General features: G+C 52.5%; 1 long non-coding RNA gene across 1 annotated transcript; it reads left to right on the top strand.

The window, feature by feature from the left end:
* Window positions 1-239: 239 nt before the first annotated feature.
* On the top strand, window positions 240-12,646 carry LOC135975210 (uncharacterized). The gene is made up of 2 exons (XR_010592149.1): window positions 240-365; window positions 12,362-12,646. It is a non-coding gene; the product is annotated as an uncharacterized LOC135975210 (long non-coding RNA).
* The last annotated feature ends 5,280 nt before the right edge of the window (window positions 12,647-17,926 follow it).

Here is a 17,926-nt window from a genome sequence, read left to right as displayed (position 1 = left end):
AAACACTAGACCTCCCCACAAGCGCCATAGCTCCCCCTTCTCCTCCACTGGGTACATAAAACTACAAGTCCCAGAATCCCTTGCTTCCCCATTCCACGTCCTGAAGTGGAAGCCAATGGTCCGAAGCCGTTTCTGATTGGCAGGTGTGTCCGCTAGTGGGGTGATCCCGGTCCCGGCTCGCGGGGGCAGCAGGCCATGGCGGCGCCGGGCTGGGAGCGGGCGCTGCGGCTCGTGTGTGTGCGCGCTGGGGCTGGCGCTCTCCGTGTACGCGCTGCACGTGGAGAGCTCGCGGGAGCGGGACCCCGGGTACCAGCCATGTGCGACCTGAGCCCCTCCGTCAGCTGCTCCAAGGTCTTCATCTCCAGGTGCGCGGGGGGGACCGGCCCCATTGCAACCCCCCGCCCCAAGGCATGACTCCCCCTCCCCCATTGCAACCCCCCGCCCCCAGGCATGACTCCCCCTCCCCCATTGCAACCCCTCGCCCCCAGGCATGACTCCCCCTCGCCCCATTGCAACCCCTCGCCCCATGGCATGACTCCCCTCCCCGCATTGCAACCCCCCGCCCTATGGCATCACTCCCCCTCGCCCTATTGCAACCCCCAGCCCCATGGCATGACTCCCCCTCGCCCCATTGCAACCCCTGCCCCATGGCATGACTCTCCCTCGCCCCATTGCAACACCCCGCCCCATGGCATTGGTAGGTAAAAAGCAAGTCGTCACTCACCTCTCCAGCACCCGAGTTCGTGCGGAGTTGGTATGGGGCTCACAATCTGTCAGAGACCAGACACCAATTCGTTGATCAACGGGCTCACACTATCCTTAGCTTGAAAAGCTTCAGAGTAAGTGTGGCAAGTTTATTAGGGGTGAGCATCAATATTTATACACAGAAGTAAACAAAGTGATTAACAGATCATAATGGTCATGTATAATCAATCAAGATTCTACAGGATAAAACAGGTTAAAATGTAAATTCAGAAAGAGAAAAGGGGAGATGGCTACTTAAGGGGAGGGGGGTGTCATGAGTAGTTCACAGGTCAGAGCTTTGATTAAAAGTTCAGACAGAGACATCAAGTCTAGGTTAAGTTTAAGCTCATCAAAAGTTCAGACTTAACATTCCTCCATTTGTAGCTTTGGGATAACTATTTACCAAAAGCTACACCCCATTTTAAGGAGCCAAGGGCCGCTTGGCAATTTCAGCCTGGGCCAACTCGAAGAGAGTAAGGCCCTTGGCTGAAGTAGGAAAAGAATAAACTGACCCACATGAGTCTATGAGGGAGGGGACACACTGAATACAGCAACACAGTATTATAAGGATTACTATGGCCCCCACAATACCCACCAAGAGTTTTTTAACCCACCCAAATTCAGGCAGCCAATTCCATAAGGCTCCCCACCAATCATAAGGTGGCTGGCCAGAGGAGTAGTTCTTAGCCATTTCCCTTAGATGTTTGGTACGTTGAAAAGTGTCAGAGTAGGTGTCATTTACAAAAACACAGCATTCTTCATTTATGAGGGCGCAAGTTCCTCCCTGGGCTGCTAACATTATGTCTAAAGCCATTCGGTTTTGCAAAGCTAACTGGTGCAGCTGGGACATTTCCCCGGCCTGATTCTCAAATAGGGTCGCAGTTTCATTGGTTAAAGATTCTAGTAGTCCCTGTAGACGGATGACACCACCCCTCAAGCTAATGAGACCAGCCCACCGCTGCCACGAGAAACCATCACAGATATTAATATTTCTGAAGGTTTCACGGATGTTACGAACGTGGGAAAAATGAGGGGGAGTGAGGGAGATGCGAGAAGGCGGTGTTAGCCACGCTAAATAACATGACCCTGCCCAATCAGGGGAGAGAAAGTAATAAGCTTTGGGCCCGCACACCCAGTATGTTCCATACAATGCGTTTCGGGTATTCCATTTCTCAAAGTAGGAGGTAACCCACCACCCGTTGGACCACTGTTCCCCTGGTAATGCAGAGGGGTCGTTGTGTGAACTGCAGAGGCACAATTTGGTAGTGGTGTTTTCAAAGGGCAGTGTAGGACTGCTTGAGCAGTTGTAGAAGGCAATCGTATGTCCCTTAGCAATTAGTTGGACACCCTCGTGATCTGAGCAGGGCTTCTTAAAAGCTGACTCTGAAGGCCTGCCCACCCATGAAAAAGTTGGATCGGGGTGAGGGATTCACATATGGGATAAGTGGGATGTGCAAGGCTTGAAGCCAAGATTTTTACTAAAGGCGGTGCCATTAAAATACATGTTGCATTTACTTGTTCCCACAAAAGTTGACCCCTTTTCTTTAACAAAACACAGTGATCCTGTCTGATTGGTTACCCTGAGATATCTGTTAATTGGCACTCCTGTTTTGTCCCATGTAAGATTGTGTTGGACTGGATCTTTTACTCTAGCCGGTGGCATCCAAGTCATATTAGCAGTGGTCAGGGGAATGGGTGTGAAGGGGAGTCCCTGTTCTGCATTTACTGGAAATTGAGTACATACCCAGCAATTACTTCTATTTCCTAAAATACGAGTTTTAACCTCGTGGGAATATTTAATAAAAGCATTATCTTTATAAGCAGAAAATAAACTAAAAAGGCATAATAAAAAACATACAGTTGTCAGAATAAAAGGTCCTCTCATTTTTGCCGAGTCAATTTAAGTCTGATGTCTGAAAGAGGTAAGCTGGTCCACTGGTCGGAGGCAGTGTCCTCAGTGGTGGCAAGAGCTGCTGGTCCGTCACTGTGGTCCACTACGGCTGGCTTGACGTGGGAGTGGTGGATCCAGGATTTGCGTCCTTCCAGGAACACTGCAGTCTGGGTTGTTAAAAGAACCTGGTGGGGTCCAGTAAACCTCGGCTGGAGGGTGTCGCCACGAACGTACTTTTTGGCCCAGGCGAAGTCCCCTTGTTGGAACGGGTGGATTTGTTTTTCCAGCGGCACGGTCTGGGAAAACTGCAAGGCTTTCCAAAGGGTACGGAGGCGAGCCTGTAGGGAGAGAAACTGGCACGCGGTCATATGATCCCCTCCCAATAGTGAAACATCAGCACGTGGTAGCGCCCCGCCTTTGAAAGGGGGGTGTCCATAGAGCAGTTCAAAGGGGGATAATCCCAATACACGGGTTGGGCGAGTACGAAGGTGAAACAGGACCAAGGGAAGTACCTGAGGCCACTTTAACCCTGTTTCCTGACAGTATTTAGCCAATGTAAACTTAAGCTTCCTATTCATACGCTCAACTTTCCCGCTAGACTGGGGGTGGTAGGGTGTATGAAAGGAGTGTGAAATGCCCAGTCCTTGTTCTAACGGCCAAGGACATGACCAGTAAAGTGAGGTCCGCGATCTGAGTCAAGCACAAGAGGGATGCCAAAACGGGGTACAATGTCTCTAAGGAGAATCTTCGCCACAGTGGCAGCAGTACAATTAGCAGTAGGAAAAGCTTCGACCCAGGAAGTCAGAGGGCAAACCAAAACAAGGAGGTGCTTTTTCCCAAAAGCCTTTGGCATATCTGCAAAGTCAATTTGAAGATGTTGAAATGGAGCAGCAGGCGGAGGTCTTCCACCCTTAATTTTGTTAAGAGGCGGAGCAGGTCCATTACGCTGACATGTGCTGCATGCTTTCACTATTGACAGGCAGTAGGGTTGAATGCCTGGAGCATACCAAAAGCGAGCGATGGTGTCCACAAGGGCGTGCGTGCCGTAGTGACCCCCCTTATCATGGTGCCAGCGAACTGCCACGGGGTATGTGGAGCGAGGGAGGCAGGCTCGGCCATCCGGCATAAGCCAGGTCCCTTTGACCAGAGTGGCTCCGAGGCTCTCCCATGACTGTAGTTCAGCAGCGGGTACTGGTACGGGGTGCGGTGGAGTAAAGGAGGAGGCTGCAATAGCCAACGTGGGCATGGCTAAGGGTAAGACGGCAGCCGTCTTGGCGGAGGCGTCAGCCAGGGCATTCCCATGGGTGACGGGGCTATCATCTTTAGTATGGGCCCGGCAGTGAACTACAGCCAGGACCGAGGGTTCTTGGAGGGCGTCCAAAAGCTTGTGGATGAGGGGGAGGTGCTGAATGGGTTTACCGGCAGCTGTCTGGAAACCTCGAAACTTCCAGAGGTGGATGTGACAATGCACAACTCCAAAAGCATACTTGCTATCAGTAAAAATGGTAACGGTCTTACCAGCGGCCAACTGGCAAGCTCGGGCCAGGGCATAGAGTTCGGCGGCTTGGGCTCCCCAGTTGCCTGGCAGTGAGGCAGCCTCTTGAATGTCCCATTCAGATGTGACTGCATAACCGGTGAAACGCTTGCCATCAACATAGAAGGAGCTTCCGTCCAAGAAGAGGATGCAATCAGGGTTGTCCAGTGGCACGTCAAACAGGTTGTCCCTTATCTGTAAGATGCTATAAACTACTTCCACACAGTCGTGCTGATCCTGGAGGACTGGCAGGTCAGGAAGCAAGGTAGCTGGATTAAGGGGCCCACACCTTTTAAAAATTAGGTTAGTGTCTTCTAAGAGTTTGGTCTTTAGCTGTTGCTGACGATGGGCCGAAAGGACTTGGGTTGTGCCCCTACGCAGAAGGGCTGACAAGGCATGAGAGGTCCAAACCGTGGTAAAATGACCCAGGGTCAGGCTCTTTGCCTTTGTGATCAGCAGGGCAGCTGCTGCCAGAGTCCGGGTGCAGGATGGGGTTCCCTGAGCGACAGGGTCGATCTGCTGAGAGTAAAAAGCAAGCGGGAAATGGTGGGGCCCGCTCAGCTGGGTAAGGACGCCACTAGCAATTCCGCCCCTCTCGTGGACAAAAAGGTGAAAGGGTTTGCTGTAATTGGGGGGGCGGAGAGACATGGAGGAGGCCACACTGTCCTTGAGTAACTGAAAGGCTTGGATTGTGTCCGGGGACCACTGCAAAGGGTCAGGAGCAAGGTTAGCAGTGAGTCGGTGGAGCGGTTTGCTTAACTCCCCGCAGGACGGCAACCAGGGGCGACAGAAGCCAATTAATCCTAAGAAACCTCGAAGTTGTTTCTTGGTGTTTGGCAGAGGGCAGTTTTGGATAGTCTTTATGCGGACTGGGTCCATTTGTCTCCCCTCTGGGGTTAACAGGAAGCCCAGATATCGGACCTTCTGTGAGACCCACTGAATCTTGTTAGGGTCTGCCTTGCGGCCTCTGGTGTGTAGGTATAATAAAAGTGCCTTACCATCGATGCAGAGGGCAGCTTCTTCGCGGTTACCTAATAGGATGTTATCTACGTATAGGACTAACGTGGATCCCTGCGGACTGGTGAAGCCTTCCAAGTCGTGGCGGAGGCATTGGCTGAAAATCATGGGGCTGTCTCTGTAGCCTTGAGGAAGTCGTTGCCAGACATAACTTTGTCCCTCCCAGGTGAAACCAAAGAGATACTGAGAGTCTGGGTGCACAGGAATGCTGAAAAAGGCTGATTTTAAGTCAATAACAGTGAACCACTCAGCATCCCAGGGGATTTGGCTGATGATAGTAGCTGGATCAGGAACTACTGCATGAAGAGGGACCACATACTGATTAACAACCCGTAGATCCTGTACAAAGCGCCAACGAATAGGGTCTCCGTCCTTTTTAGGAGGCTTTTTGACAGGCAGTATAGGGGTGTTACAGGGAGTGCGCTGAGGGCGGACTAGCTTTTGTGCAATGAATCCCTCGATAATGGGGCGGATGCCCTCCCGGGCTTCCAGCGACAGGGGGTATTGAGGGACTGACGGGGGGGTTAAGGAGGGCTTCACTTGAATCCTTACTGGCTCTGCCGAAAGGAGCAGGCCAACATCAGTGTCAGAAATTCCCCAGAGGGTTAAAGGCAAGTCAGTGAGGTTAGGGGAGAGAGGGGGGGTGTTTCCCAATTACCCTGAGTTGGGGCCGAATCTCCTAACACTGTCATCAATAATCCTACCCCTTCAGGAGTGCAGGTTAAAGTAGCCTCAAGCTTACAGAGTAAATCCCGGCCCATCAAAGGGATCGGACAAGCTGGGGAAAAAAGAAAACGGTGAGAAAAACATTTATCAGCATAAATAACATTTAGAGGCAAAGTGAGTCCCAGAGACTGTGGGTTGCCCTCCACCCCAGTTGCAGTTTTAACCTCAGAGGATAGCCAGGGAGAGGGGGCATGATTTAAAAGAGAGAAAGTAGCTCCAGTATCAATGAGGAAGGAGACAGGCAGTCCTTGGACTGAAAGGGTTAGACGAGGCTCTTTGCTGGGAGGGGAGAAAGTGAGGAAGGAGCCCGCTAAAGACATTAAGGAAATAAGACCATCACATTGTTTGCCTTCGCCCCCGGGGTACCGTCATTGAGGAGGCTGAGTTTGCTGCAGCTGCTGCTGTTGCCCGTAGTTGATCCAGGCCTGGGGAACGGGCTGAGCTGGTGGTGCAGGGGTGTATTCGTCCCTGGTGTAAGTATCTGCGGATGCGACCGGACCCTCTGGGCGTCCCCAGGGGAGGGGTATGCAACCTGCTGCATCTGCTTGATCTTTTGCCTAGTAATTACTCCTCCCGAGGTGTGCCCTTCCATTTCCCCCTTATCCCTCTGCAGAGATTCTGACCTGGAGTCCTGCAGATTCCCCTCTGCGCCCTGGAGAGAGTCCCCCTGCGGAGGAATAGGGGCAGGTGCAGTGGGGACCAACTGACGAGTCAAAATACGCCGTGGTTTACACCCTTCATCGAAATAACATGGAGGGGGTTCACTCTCGGGAGAATACCTGACTGCCATCATTTTTAAAGATTTCCACAGCTCTGCTGCTGTGTCCCAACAAAACCACTAACATAACTGTCCCAGATGGTCTTTTTCGATCTGGCTCCTTACTCCTCTTAAGGCAGCCTGTTCGAAAGAGCCATACGAAGGCCACCTCATCTCCGGGTCGGCCAATACCGCGGTATACCTAGTCCAATTCCTTACACACAGTGTGTACAACTTCCTCCTAGACATTCCTGTCCGTACTGGGAGTTTCCCTTCGTTCCATAACTTATTTACAATCCCCAACGGACTCTCAAGAGGCACGCTAGTCCCTTGACCCATGGTGTCTGACAGGAGCCCTCCAACTGGCGTTTATCCTGCTGTCCAGTACACGACCCCTCAATATTGAATTGGCTGGGAGAAATCTCCCGTGGCGCCTGCCAATTCGTATATGAGTGGTCTGACCACTGGACAGAGGCACCGCACCAGAAGGAAATCCCGGACGAGCCCCCAAATTGTTAGGTAAAAAGCAAGTCCTTACTCACCTCTCCAGCACCTGAGTTCGTGCGGAGTTGGTATGGGGCTCACAATCTGTCAGAGACCAGACACCAATTCGTTGATCAACGGGCTCACACTATCCTTAGCTTGAAAGGCTTCAGAGTAAGTGTGGCAAGTTTATTAGGGGTGAGCATCAATATTTATACACAGAAGTAAACAAAGTGATTAACAGATCATAATGGTCATGTATAATCAATCAAGATTCTACAGGATAAAACAGGTTAAAATGTAAATTCAGAAAGAGAAAAGGGGAGATGGCTACTTAAGGGGAGGGGGGTGTCATGAGTAGTTCGCAGGTCAGAGCTTTGATTAAAAGTTCAGACAGAGACATCAAGTCTAGGTTAAGTTTAAGCTCATCAAAAGTTCAGACTTAACAGCATGACTCCCCCTCGCCCCATTGCAACACCCCGCCCCATGGCATGACTCTCCTTTCCCCCATTGCAACCCCCTGCCCCATGGTATGACTCCCCCTTGCCCCACTGCAACCCCCCACCCCATGGCATGACTCCCCCTTCCCCACCACCGGCCCCATGGCATAACTCCCCCTCGCTCCTCTGCAACCCATCTGCTTCCCATTGCAACCCCCCGCCCCATTGCATGACTCTCCCTTCCCCCATTGCAACCCCCCGCCCCATGGGATGATTCCCCATCCCCCATTGCAACCCCCTGCCCCTTTGCATGACTCCCCCTTCGCCCTATTGCAACCCCCCGCCCCATGGCATTACTCCCCCTTCCCCACCACCGGCACCATGGCATGACTCCCCCTCCCCCCACTGCAACCCCTGGTCACCACTGCAACCCCCTGCCCCATGGCATGACTCCCCCTCCCCCCATTGTAACCCCCCATCCCATGGCATGACTCTCCCTCGCCCCATTGCAACCCCCCGCCCCATGGCATGACTCCCCCTCGCCCCATTACAACCCCCCGCCCCATGGCATGACTCCCCCTCGCCCCATTGCAACCCCCGCCCCATGGCATGACTCCCGCTCCTCCATTGCAACCCCCCACCCCATGGCATGACTCTCCTTCACCCTATTGCAACCCCCCGCCCCATGGCATTACTCCCCCTTCCCCACTACCAGCCCCGTGGCATGACTCCCCCTCGCTCCTCTGCAACCCCCCTGCTTCCCACTGCATGACTCCCCCTCCCCCCACTGCAACCCCTGGCCCCCACTGCAGCCCCCGGCCCCATGGCATGACTCCCTTCCCCCCACTGCAGCCCCCGGCCCCATGGCATGACTTCCCCTCTTGCCCCACTGCAAGCCCAGCTCCTTCTGCAATCCCCGGCCCCATTGCATGACTTCCCTCCCTCCACTGCAACCCCGGCCCCATTGCATGACTCCCCCTCGCTGCACTGCAACCCCAGCTCCCTCTGCAACACCCCGGCCCCATTGCCTGACTGCCCTCCCCCCATTGCAACACCTGGCCCCAGTGCATGATTTCCCTTTGCCCCACTGGAACCCCTGCTCCCCACTGCAACAGCCCGGCCCCATTGCATGACCCGTGCTTCCTATTGCAGCCCCAGCCCCATTGCATGAACCTCCCCTGCTCCCTACTGCAACACCCTTGTGCTATAGCCCCCTTTCCTCAGTCTCCCTGTGCAGTGACATCCGTGCTCCTGCCCTCCCTGTGCACTAGTCCCCCAACTGCCCCAGCCCCCCGTGCAATAGCTCTGCTGCCCCAATCCCATGCACTGTGTTCCACCCTGCTGCCCCCTGTGCTGTGCCCACACCACTATGCCATGCTGCAGCCCTGTGCCCCTATCCCATGGGGCATACCCCAGCCTCCTAGGCCCTATGTGCTTTCCCACTCCATGGGAGAGCCCTGTGGTTGTGCACTCTCTGCTTAGTCCTTTCCTGCTGCCTCAGCCCTGCTGATGACCTGGCATCTCTGTTTCCAGCCTGTCCCCTTTGTGCTCTGTGTTGCCAACTCCCCCAGTTTGTTTGGTAGATCCAGAGAGACCCTGAGATCATCTGGTCTGACCTGGAGAGCGCAGGCCGGTCAGATTCACCCAGTTACCTCTGCGTTGAGCGGGATCAGGCAGAGAACAGGCAAAATTGAGGGGGCCCCAATGCCTGAGGCCCTCGCGGTGCCAGGGAACGGATTAGCTGAGATGTGCCCAGGTGATCCACGCTGCAGAGGGAGGTGAAGTCTGCCCCAGGGTCCCTGCCAGTCTGAGCTGGGGGAATTCCTCTTCCCAAATCTGGCGACCCTCAGCGAGCCAGACCCACCAGCCAAGTGGCTACAACGTGGTTTCGCAGGAGCTCAGAGCTCTTGCTCAGCTCTCAGAGACAAGGTTTGTCATCTTGGCCCTGGTTTGTACAGCGCCTGGCGCTGTGGGCTGTTGATCCTTCTTTGGCGCTTCTAGGAGCAACTGTAAAGATACCGAGACTGGGGAGTTTTTAAAAAAATATAGAGAAATGTGGCTATAAAATGGCAAACATTTGGCAAAGGAAGGGGGGGAGGGGCACTTACAACTACTTTTCAGTTGGAGGACAGCGGAGCACTTGCAATTACTTTCCATTTCATTTGGAGGCCCTTGAAACGTCTTTTTCAAATGTTTTTGACGGGTCTGGAGTGAATTGCTGTCCTTTTTAGTAGAGGGGGAAAATGTTCCGAGGGGCGGAGGGAAAGAACCAGGGTTAAGTTTACTCAGTCTTCTGCAAACAGCCAGATCGAACGGAGGGATGGGGCAGAGGTGACGGACGCTTTATCACTGGCAGAGAGAGGTGGAAGGGGAATGCCCCTGGCCTGTCAACAGAACCAGTGGGGACTGGGCCATGTAGTGAGGCACTGGATTGGGACCCAGGAGATCTTCGTTTTGTTCCCAGCTCCGCCTCAGATGCTGCATCTGGGCCTCAGTTTCCCCATCTATAAAATGGGGAGAACTATCCTTTGTCTGTTTAGACTGTCAGCTCTGCGGGGCAGGGACTGTCTCTCACTGTGTGTCTGCCCAGCATCTGGAACAATGGTAGGCCCCAATCTTGGTCGCGGAGCTGGGGTCTGTGCAGCACCTGGAGCAGTGGGGGATCTGGTTTTGGCTGGGGGGGTCCATGCAGTACCGGGCACGCGGGGGGCACTGATTTCACTTGAGGAGGGTGGGGGAGGTTTGCCCAGCATGACGGGGGGCCCTGATCTCGGTGAAAAACACACGTGCGGGAATCTGGGGCACGGGTGAAACACCAGTTCTGATACCATCAGGACTCGTGTTTGGTTGTGTACGGACACGATTACGTGCACCTCAGACTCACACACATTCCTTCTGCCTGTGCTTCCCCCTCCCCTCGCAGTGGAAAACACCCTGAAACATCTGGCAGCTGGATAAACAGCTGGCTTCCCTCCTGTGAGGGGGGGTGGGGAAGAGGGGAGCTTTTTTCAATCAAAGCGTTTCCTAGGCTACCAGTCCCGCCTGCCACGCCGTGATGGGCGGGGGCCGTTGTCCGTCATTGCCAGGGTGTTCTATTTCTGCCACTGTTGTAGGGGCTCCGTAGCGGCTGGCAATTGGTGGGCTCCCGAGAGCTGCAGTGTAACCCAGTTCTGGTCCCTATTAGGGCCCCAGGGGCTGTTCCACTCAGCTGAGCCAGCCCACCCCTGCGGCCCCCCAGCCTCAGCTCAGTGGGGTCCTTCAGTGCCAGGGGGTGTGAATTGAGCTATCAGAATTTATAGCCCCCCCTACCTCCCCAGCTGGAGCAGGAGTTAGGGGCTTAGGAGTCAGGACTCCTGGGTTCTATCCCTGGCCTTGGGAGGGGAGTGGGGTCTAGTGGTTAGAGCAGAGTCCACCTTGTGGAAGACAAGAGCCGCTGTCTGTACGCAGAAGCCAATTCTAGTTCTCATCTATATCTTTTTCTCTTTCTGAATAAACCTTTAGATTTTAGCGTGGGGGCAGGAGCGGTGACTGCGGGCGGGGTGAGGGGGAAGGGCTGTGCTGGTGGAGGGTCCCACCGAAAAAAGGAAGGGTCTGAGGGGGAAGGGCAGGCTCAGGCTTAGTGAGAAAGGGGCCACTAGGACCCTGAGGCGGCAGTTGATCCAGGTAGGCAGCATGGAGCTGTACAGGAGAAGCAGGGACGCTCTGCTCCAAGGCCCCGGGGAGGTGCGTGGGGGCAGCAAGGGGAAGGCGCGTGTGGGAGGGAGACCCGGCCCAAATATTGTGGAGCCGGGCCCCTGGGCTCCACCAGGGAATATAACTCGCCATCCCGCTCTCCTCATCAGTCGTTACCACTCCGCAGTATTTTGTCACCCGCCAATCTTAGCAGCAGTGATTCTACGTTATCTCCCAATTCACTGATCAAAAATATGTTTAAAAATGAGTCCTTGAGAGCGTCTTCAGACGCTTAGTCCCCAGGACCTGCTCCCCACAGCACAGGGAGAAAAGGCCGTCCAGCCCTGCTGGGACCCGGGAGAGAAGCACTGCAGGAAGCAGGATCTCTCCCTCAGCAACTGCCTGAAGGTCCCTCGCCCCGAGGGAAGGGAGGACCTGCTCCTGTTGCACCAGGGTGTGGTGTCTGTCCCAGCTAGTGGCGCTGAGACCACCTAGAGGGAGAATTAAAGGAGTCAGCCCCAGAGCCTTAGCTACTAGCCCGTTGGCTTTTAGCTCCTGCTGGAGAGGCTCATGCACGAAGCCCCCAGGTTGGATCCTGCCCGCTGACGACTGGGGTCTCTCGGTGTTCTAAGTGGGGGGTTGTGACATGAACTGTGACCGTATCGATCCTTGCTGCAACCAAGGCCCTAGAGTTGCACCAAATCTTGTACGCAGGAGGTCATGTGAGGTGTCTATGGAAAGGTTGTAATTTGCTGGGTATGATGATGCTGTCTGTATGTGTGTATCACTTTTGTATTTGAAGTTATGAGTATTGGCTATGCACTTGTATCGCAATGTGTTTGGTTCTAAGTAGCATTCGTGAAGCATTTGGTCAGTTTCTTGAGAAAGGAATTTTCGGATTAAGGGCCCAATCAAGAATCACTTAACTCACAATGGAGCTTAGGAGACTCCAATCCACGTAGGAGACGCCTTCCTGGGAACGTTCAAGGTAGCAAGTGAGCAATGGCTGCTCTACCTGTAAAGAAGGGACTCACGCATGGACATGTGACTTGCCCATGTGACTCCAAACTCCACCTTGCTGCTGTGCTTTTCCACAGTAAGAACAAAGGGGTCCTTCCACACGGCAGAGGATAGAAAAGGCCCTGGAAACCCCTCCCTTCGGGAGGAACTTTGCCACCAACTGCACTCTGACAATGGCCTGAATGACCCATCCCAGCTGTGGATGTTCCAGAGACTTGATTTGTGCCTGCAGTTTATTCCATCACTGCTACAAGCCTGAAGCAAGAACTTTGCCATTTCTGTATGTCATTGATTCCTTTAACAATTTTAACTCTCCTCTTTATTTCTTTTTATGAATAAACCTTTAGAGTTTAGATGCTAAAGGATTGGCAACAGTGTGATTTGTGGGTAAGAGCTGACTTGTCTATTGACCTGGATGTGGGGCTTGGTCCTTTGAGAGAACCTTTTTTCTTTTACTGGGGTATTGGTTTTCATAACCGTTCATCCCCATACGGAGTGGTGCTGGTGGTGATCCAAGGGAACTGGAATCTCTGAAGGAATTGCTTGTATGGCGTCCGATTAGCCAGTGGGGTCAAACCAAAGTCCTCTCTGCATGGCTGGTGTGGCTTTAATAGTAAAGGACACCCAGCCTTGGGCTGTGACTGCCCTGCTCCAAGCAATGTGTCCGGAATTGATACTCTCGGTAGGGTCCCGCCAGAGGCCGCATCATTACAGGGGTCATCCGGGATTACAACTGGGAACTCAGGATGCGCTTCCTCAGCCAGGGGAAGTATGTAACCACACAGCTTGTGGGTGTGGTGGTGGGTCCCAGCTAGTGGCACCAAGACCACTTAGAGGGAGAGATAAAACCAGTCTTCTCCACAGCCATAGCTAACAGCCAGCTGGCTTTTAGCTCATGCTGTAGAGGCCCATGCACTAAGCTCCAGAGGTCTCCGGTTCGATCCCGGCCACCGACGAGTCGCCAACCGAGATCTGTCAGCGTTACAGAGGCAGCTGCCACACCACGAAGGAGAGAGCTGCCATGCCACGCCCGGCCGCGAAGAGGTGCCAAGCACCCTTCAGAGCTTCCTGTGATAAACTGCGAACTTTGGACAATAGCCCTGGGCTCCCCGACCATCTGCCGCGCCCTTCCCCCCAAAGGGCTGAAACCCTGACCACTAGGCAACACCCCCATGAGAGAAGGCCATCATGCGGCATCCGTCTTCGAAAGTTTGCAGAGGATGCAGGAGGAGAAAGGGGAGAGAGGATGAGGGTGGCTCTTGGGAAGAGGGAGAGAGGGAGCCTTCTGTGTTACCAGATTTGCCCATAACTTTGGGGTATGCTCATTTATTGGGGTTACTCCTCTGGGGAAGGGGGTTCTGTAATCCTGTCAATGTACTGCTTGTGTCACTTGTGTACGGGACCTGTGAAGGGGCAGAGAAGAGAGAAAAACTTCCCACACTCCCCCCGTATATACTGGGAGAGACGGGGACCAATATTACAGGGTGAACATGAAGCAGTGACCAACGTAAGGGTGGCCAGAATAAGTTAAGGATTTTGCTGGCCTTTTCCTGTCTCAACATCGGGGTAGGCACTGACGAGCCCACTCGATGCGTATTTTCCAACGGCTCAAATCTTGACGGCCAAGAAGGGTGGCCGACAGAATGGAGAAGACAGTCTTGAGGGTCAGGTGGTTTATCCTTCCATTTTTTGAGCTGTGAAGAATGAAAACATTTCCGCCAGGGTTTTCCATTTCTCCCATTCAGGATTTCTACCTGACACACACTGGGGCTGGCCCGATTCACAATAGAGCAGCGGCCATCCCAGGTGTGTGTAAAGAGCTATTTAGCAGTGACAGAGGCAGTGTTGGTTTTAGTAGGGATGGCTTCCACCCTGGATTTTTCTAAAACAAAGTCAGTGGATTCATACAAAGTTGAGAAACTTTGGCAGCTAGAAACTGAACCAAATTCCTCAGCACCTACACTGTTGCTTGCTACAGGCAAGGATTCATTCTGAGCTAACTCGATCAACTCACTTCCACACCCTTCAGTTGCAGCAAACTGCTTGCAAAGCTAGCATGAGGTTTTACTCCTTCAGGAGCACTTTTAGGCAATAATTCATTTCCCCCAGAAATGTTGTCCTTTCCCTTTTCAGCTAGGGGTTGCTCTACAGACACATCTTCCTGAGCATCTTTCTGGGTTTCAGTTGAGTCTAGAACGACTTCTGAGACAACTGACAAATCCTCAGTCAGCATAAGCTGAGAGACACATTCTGTCTGCTCCTCAGAGAGAAAATTGGAGACAAACTCTTCCCCAGCAGATAAACTGCCATTCTTAACAATCACCAGGTTTGGAATTTCTTCCCCTTTGTTTCCAGACCAACTTTTGGAGATTGGGATATCTCCTTCCATGGGCAAGTCATTACCCCCAACAGACACAGTCCCAGGAACACTTCCTTCCTGGGTTTTAGTTGAGTCCAGAATCACATCTGGCACAACTGACAAATCCTCAGTCAGCATAAACGGAGAGGTCCTTTCTGCCTGTTCCACAGACAGAACACTGGAGACAGTTTCTCCCCCGGCAGTTAAACTGCTTTTCTGCCTAGACAAACAGTTTGAACTTCCCTCCCCGTTGTCACAGACCACATGAGTTTTCACAGACAAACACTGGGAGATTGGGATGGCTTTCTTAACAGGCAAATCGCCACTCCCAAGAGACAAACCACGGGAGACAGTTTCTCCCTCATACCCGTTGAGCTGAACCTGTTTAGTGGTGGGTCTCCTTTCGGAGATCCTGTCCGCTGGCAATTGGGCTAACATCCCTGGGGTCCCCACTGTAGCCCTCACAGTGGGTCTCCTCCATACGTCGCACTGACGTCTTGCGATCAGCTGGGGAGGCCCGTGGGGAACCGGGCTCCCCTACTGATCGTCAGACTCCCAGAGCCTCCACTCAGAAGAGGGGGCAGGGATCTGACAGGGAGTGGACGTGGGGGATGGACTCTGTACCGGGGCAGTGGGTTGTGGGGGAGATCTCTGCATTAACTCCATTTTCCGCATGACCTGAGACAAAGCATTAAGCAGGATGCTGAGGGGCTGGCAATCATATTTTCCCATATCCTCCCCTAAATTCACCAGCTCCTTCCAAATCATGTTCCTAAGGGTCTCCTTGGGTCAACGCTGCCCAGGGTTGTGGGAGGTAGGGGAATTAAGATTGGGAGGGTGCCTGGCAGAGTGAGGACCATTAGTTGTAAATATGACAGCCTGCACGGGCTCTGAGGTAGTCTTTTTGCTAACTTGTCTTTTTAAGACACCAGTTTCTCGCAGCAAATCTCCTGCTTGTTTGATTTTTGCCACTAGTTTACTCCAGGTGAGGTGTTCTAAATCCACAGTCCCCATGGTCAATTTCGTCTGAGAATTTAGTCCTGCATAAATGCTCTGTACTAATTCATGTCCCTGATACTGGAAAGTGATAATCCCATTCTCTTCCGTCTGGGGTAATGAATCAGAGAGAGCTGCCAGCATTTTCTTTCCAATTAGGGAAGCTTCTGGGGCCTCTCCTGGTTTCTGCTCTTCCATTATATACAGTTTCTTAAGGGAAGACGCAGGCAGTAATACTTTAAGAGCACTTATCATCCATTCCCGGGTGCAGGGGCAGTCCGCTCCCAAGAACCTATGCCTATGTCTAGAGCATCTGCAGCACAAGGAGAGGCGCATAACTGAGCCAATTGGGTTAAGTCCATGCCATCAGCAGAGGGGTACATTTGCCAAACACGGGCCAACCATGCAACGGCTGTGTCACGGTTCAGTGGCCCCAGTCTCTCAGCAATAGCCTTGGCTTGACTATGAGACCACCTTACTGCATCTGTGGCCAGCTCTGTTGTGGGAAGATCAGCTCCTGCAACTATGCGCTTCACCTCCCTTGTGGAAACGGGCAACATTATGCCTGTGTGGCTAATCGGGGTTAAATGGGTTTTGTGCGACAGCATCAGGGGGTATCTTTGTTTTCCCAGGGGGCTCCAAATCACAATCCTCTCTTAACCTTACAGCTGCTACCACCCCCTTATGGGCACTAAGTTGGGCACGCAAGTTACTAATTTTTGCCTCACGCTCCTGATGGTCGGCTGCTGCCTTCGCTGCCCTGTTCTCTTCTGCCAAGAAGCGAGTTGCTGCTCTTGCTTCTTCTAACAGAACTTTTGTGTGTGTTAACCCTTTCCTCTACTGTTCTGCATTCCTGCTGGCCTTGTCTCTCTCCTCTTGTATATCTCTGAGTACAGTCACCATTCTGAGCTTTTCTGCTATCAACTCACACCCGTCTGTCTCACATTTATTCAAACGTTGTTGTAACTGCTTTTTCTCCAGCTCTAATTCCTGCCCTCTCTTTACCATTTCAACCATGTCCAGACATGCATCAAATAATGCCCATGCAGCAGCTGCATCCTTTGCACTACCACGTGGCTTAACGGTTGTGCAATATTGTTCCAAGCTCAGACTAGCTTCAGTCAGGGGATTCTCCCCCTTAAAACACCCCCTTTCCCAAGGGCATTTCCCCTTTTTTATTACCCATCTCTCTAATCTGTTGGTTTTCTCCTGTCTCAAGCGAGAGGCAAAAAGGTCTTTTTCAGCCATCTCTATTTCCTTATTTCACTAATGATCCCCACCAACAGCTCTTTCTAACACCTTTACTTTGAAGGCTCTACTCTTAACTCCTTATTTCACAGTTCTACAGGTATTCTAAGCACAATTCTTATCAGAAGGTTACCAAATAGTGTATGAGAGAGAGAGACCTTGCTAAAGGAGCTTGGTCTGAAAAAAGAACAGAAAGAAAGCTTACTCGGGTCCGTGCCTCAGTTTCCCCACTCCACAGCAACTACTCAACAATTACCACATGATTAGAGTCACGTGCTGCCTGCATTCTCCACCCATTTGTTACCAGATTTGCCCATTACTTTGGGGTATGCTCATTTATTCGGGTTACTCCTCTGGGGAAGGGGGTTCTGTAATCCTGTCAATGTACTGCTTGTGTCACTTGTGTTTACATATGGCGCTCTACTTCTCCCTTCTGCAAGTCCCCTCCCAATGGAGCTATCCTGCAGGACCTAGGGTCCCTAGGGCTGGGCTCTTCCAGCCCCAGAACCGGATGAACACCCACACACCCACACGTACATTAACGGAGCAAGTCTGAGTGGACCGGGTCAATCTGCACTGTCAAGCTGACCCCTTATATGTCTCTGGGCTCCATGGACTGGGTCAAGCAGCACTTTCAAGCTGTTACCCTTATGCGTCCCAGATTCAGCACGTCCCTGTCCCTATCCCCACTCCCCCAAGACAATTGTACTGGCCGTAACCTACTCGATGAGCAAAGCCCGCAGTATTTTGGGCGCTGCAGGGATCTTTAGCTTAGGTAAAAGAAGCATTGCTGTAGAGTGAATGGGGGAAACTAAAAACACAAACGAGTAAAGTTCAGCAAGAGAGAGAGAAGCAACCAACTTAACCATAGAAGTTATTTATTGAATAATAGTAATAACTACATAAGGAGGACTAAACCAACATAACATACATGATTAAAGGTTAATACCTAAGGTAGAAAGGAAAACAGAGAGAGAGAGAGAGAGAGAGAGAGAGAGAGAAAGAGGGGGGGTCTCACCCACTCCATGAGGCTTGAACT

The sequence above is a fragment of the Chrysemys picta genome, chromosome 13, assembly GCF_011386835.1.
Source record: "Chrysemys picta bellii isolate R12L10 chromosome 13, ASM1138683v2, whole genome shotgun sequence".
NCBI classification, from domain to species: Eukaryota; Metazoa; Chordata; order Testudines; family Emydidae; genus Chrysemys; species Chrysemys picta.
Note: the sequence above shows the minus strand (reverse complement) of the source record. Positions and strands in the feature narration are given on the sequence as shown.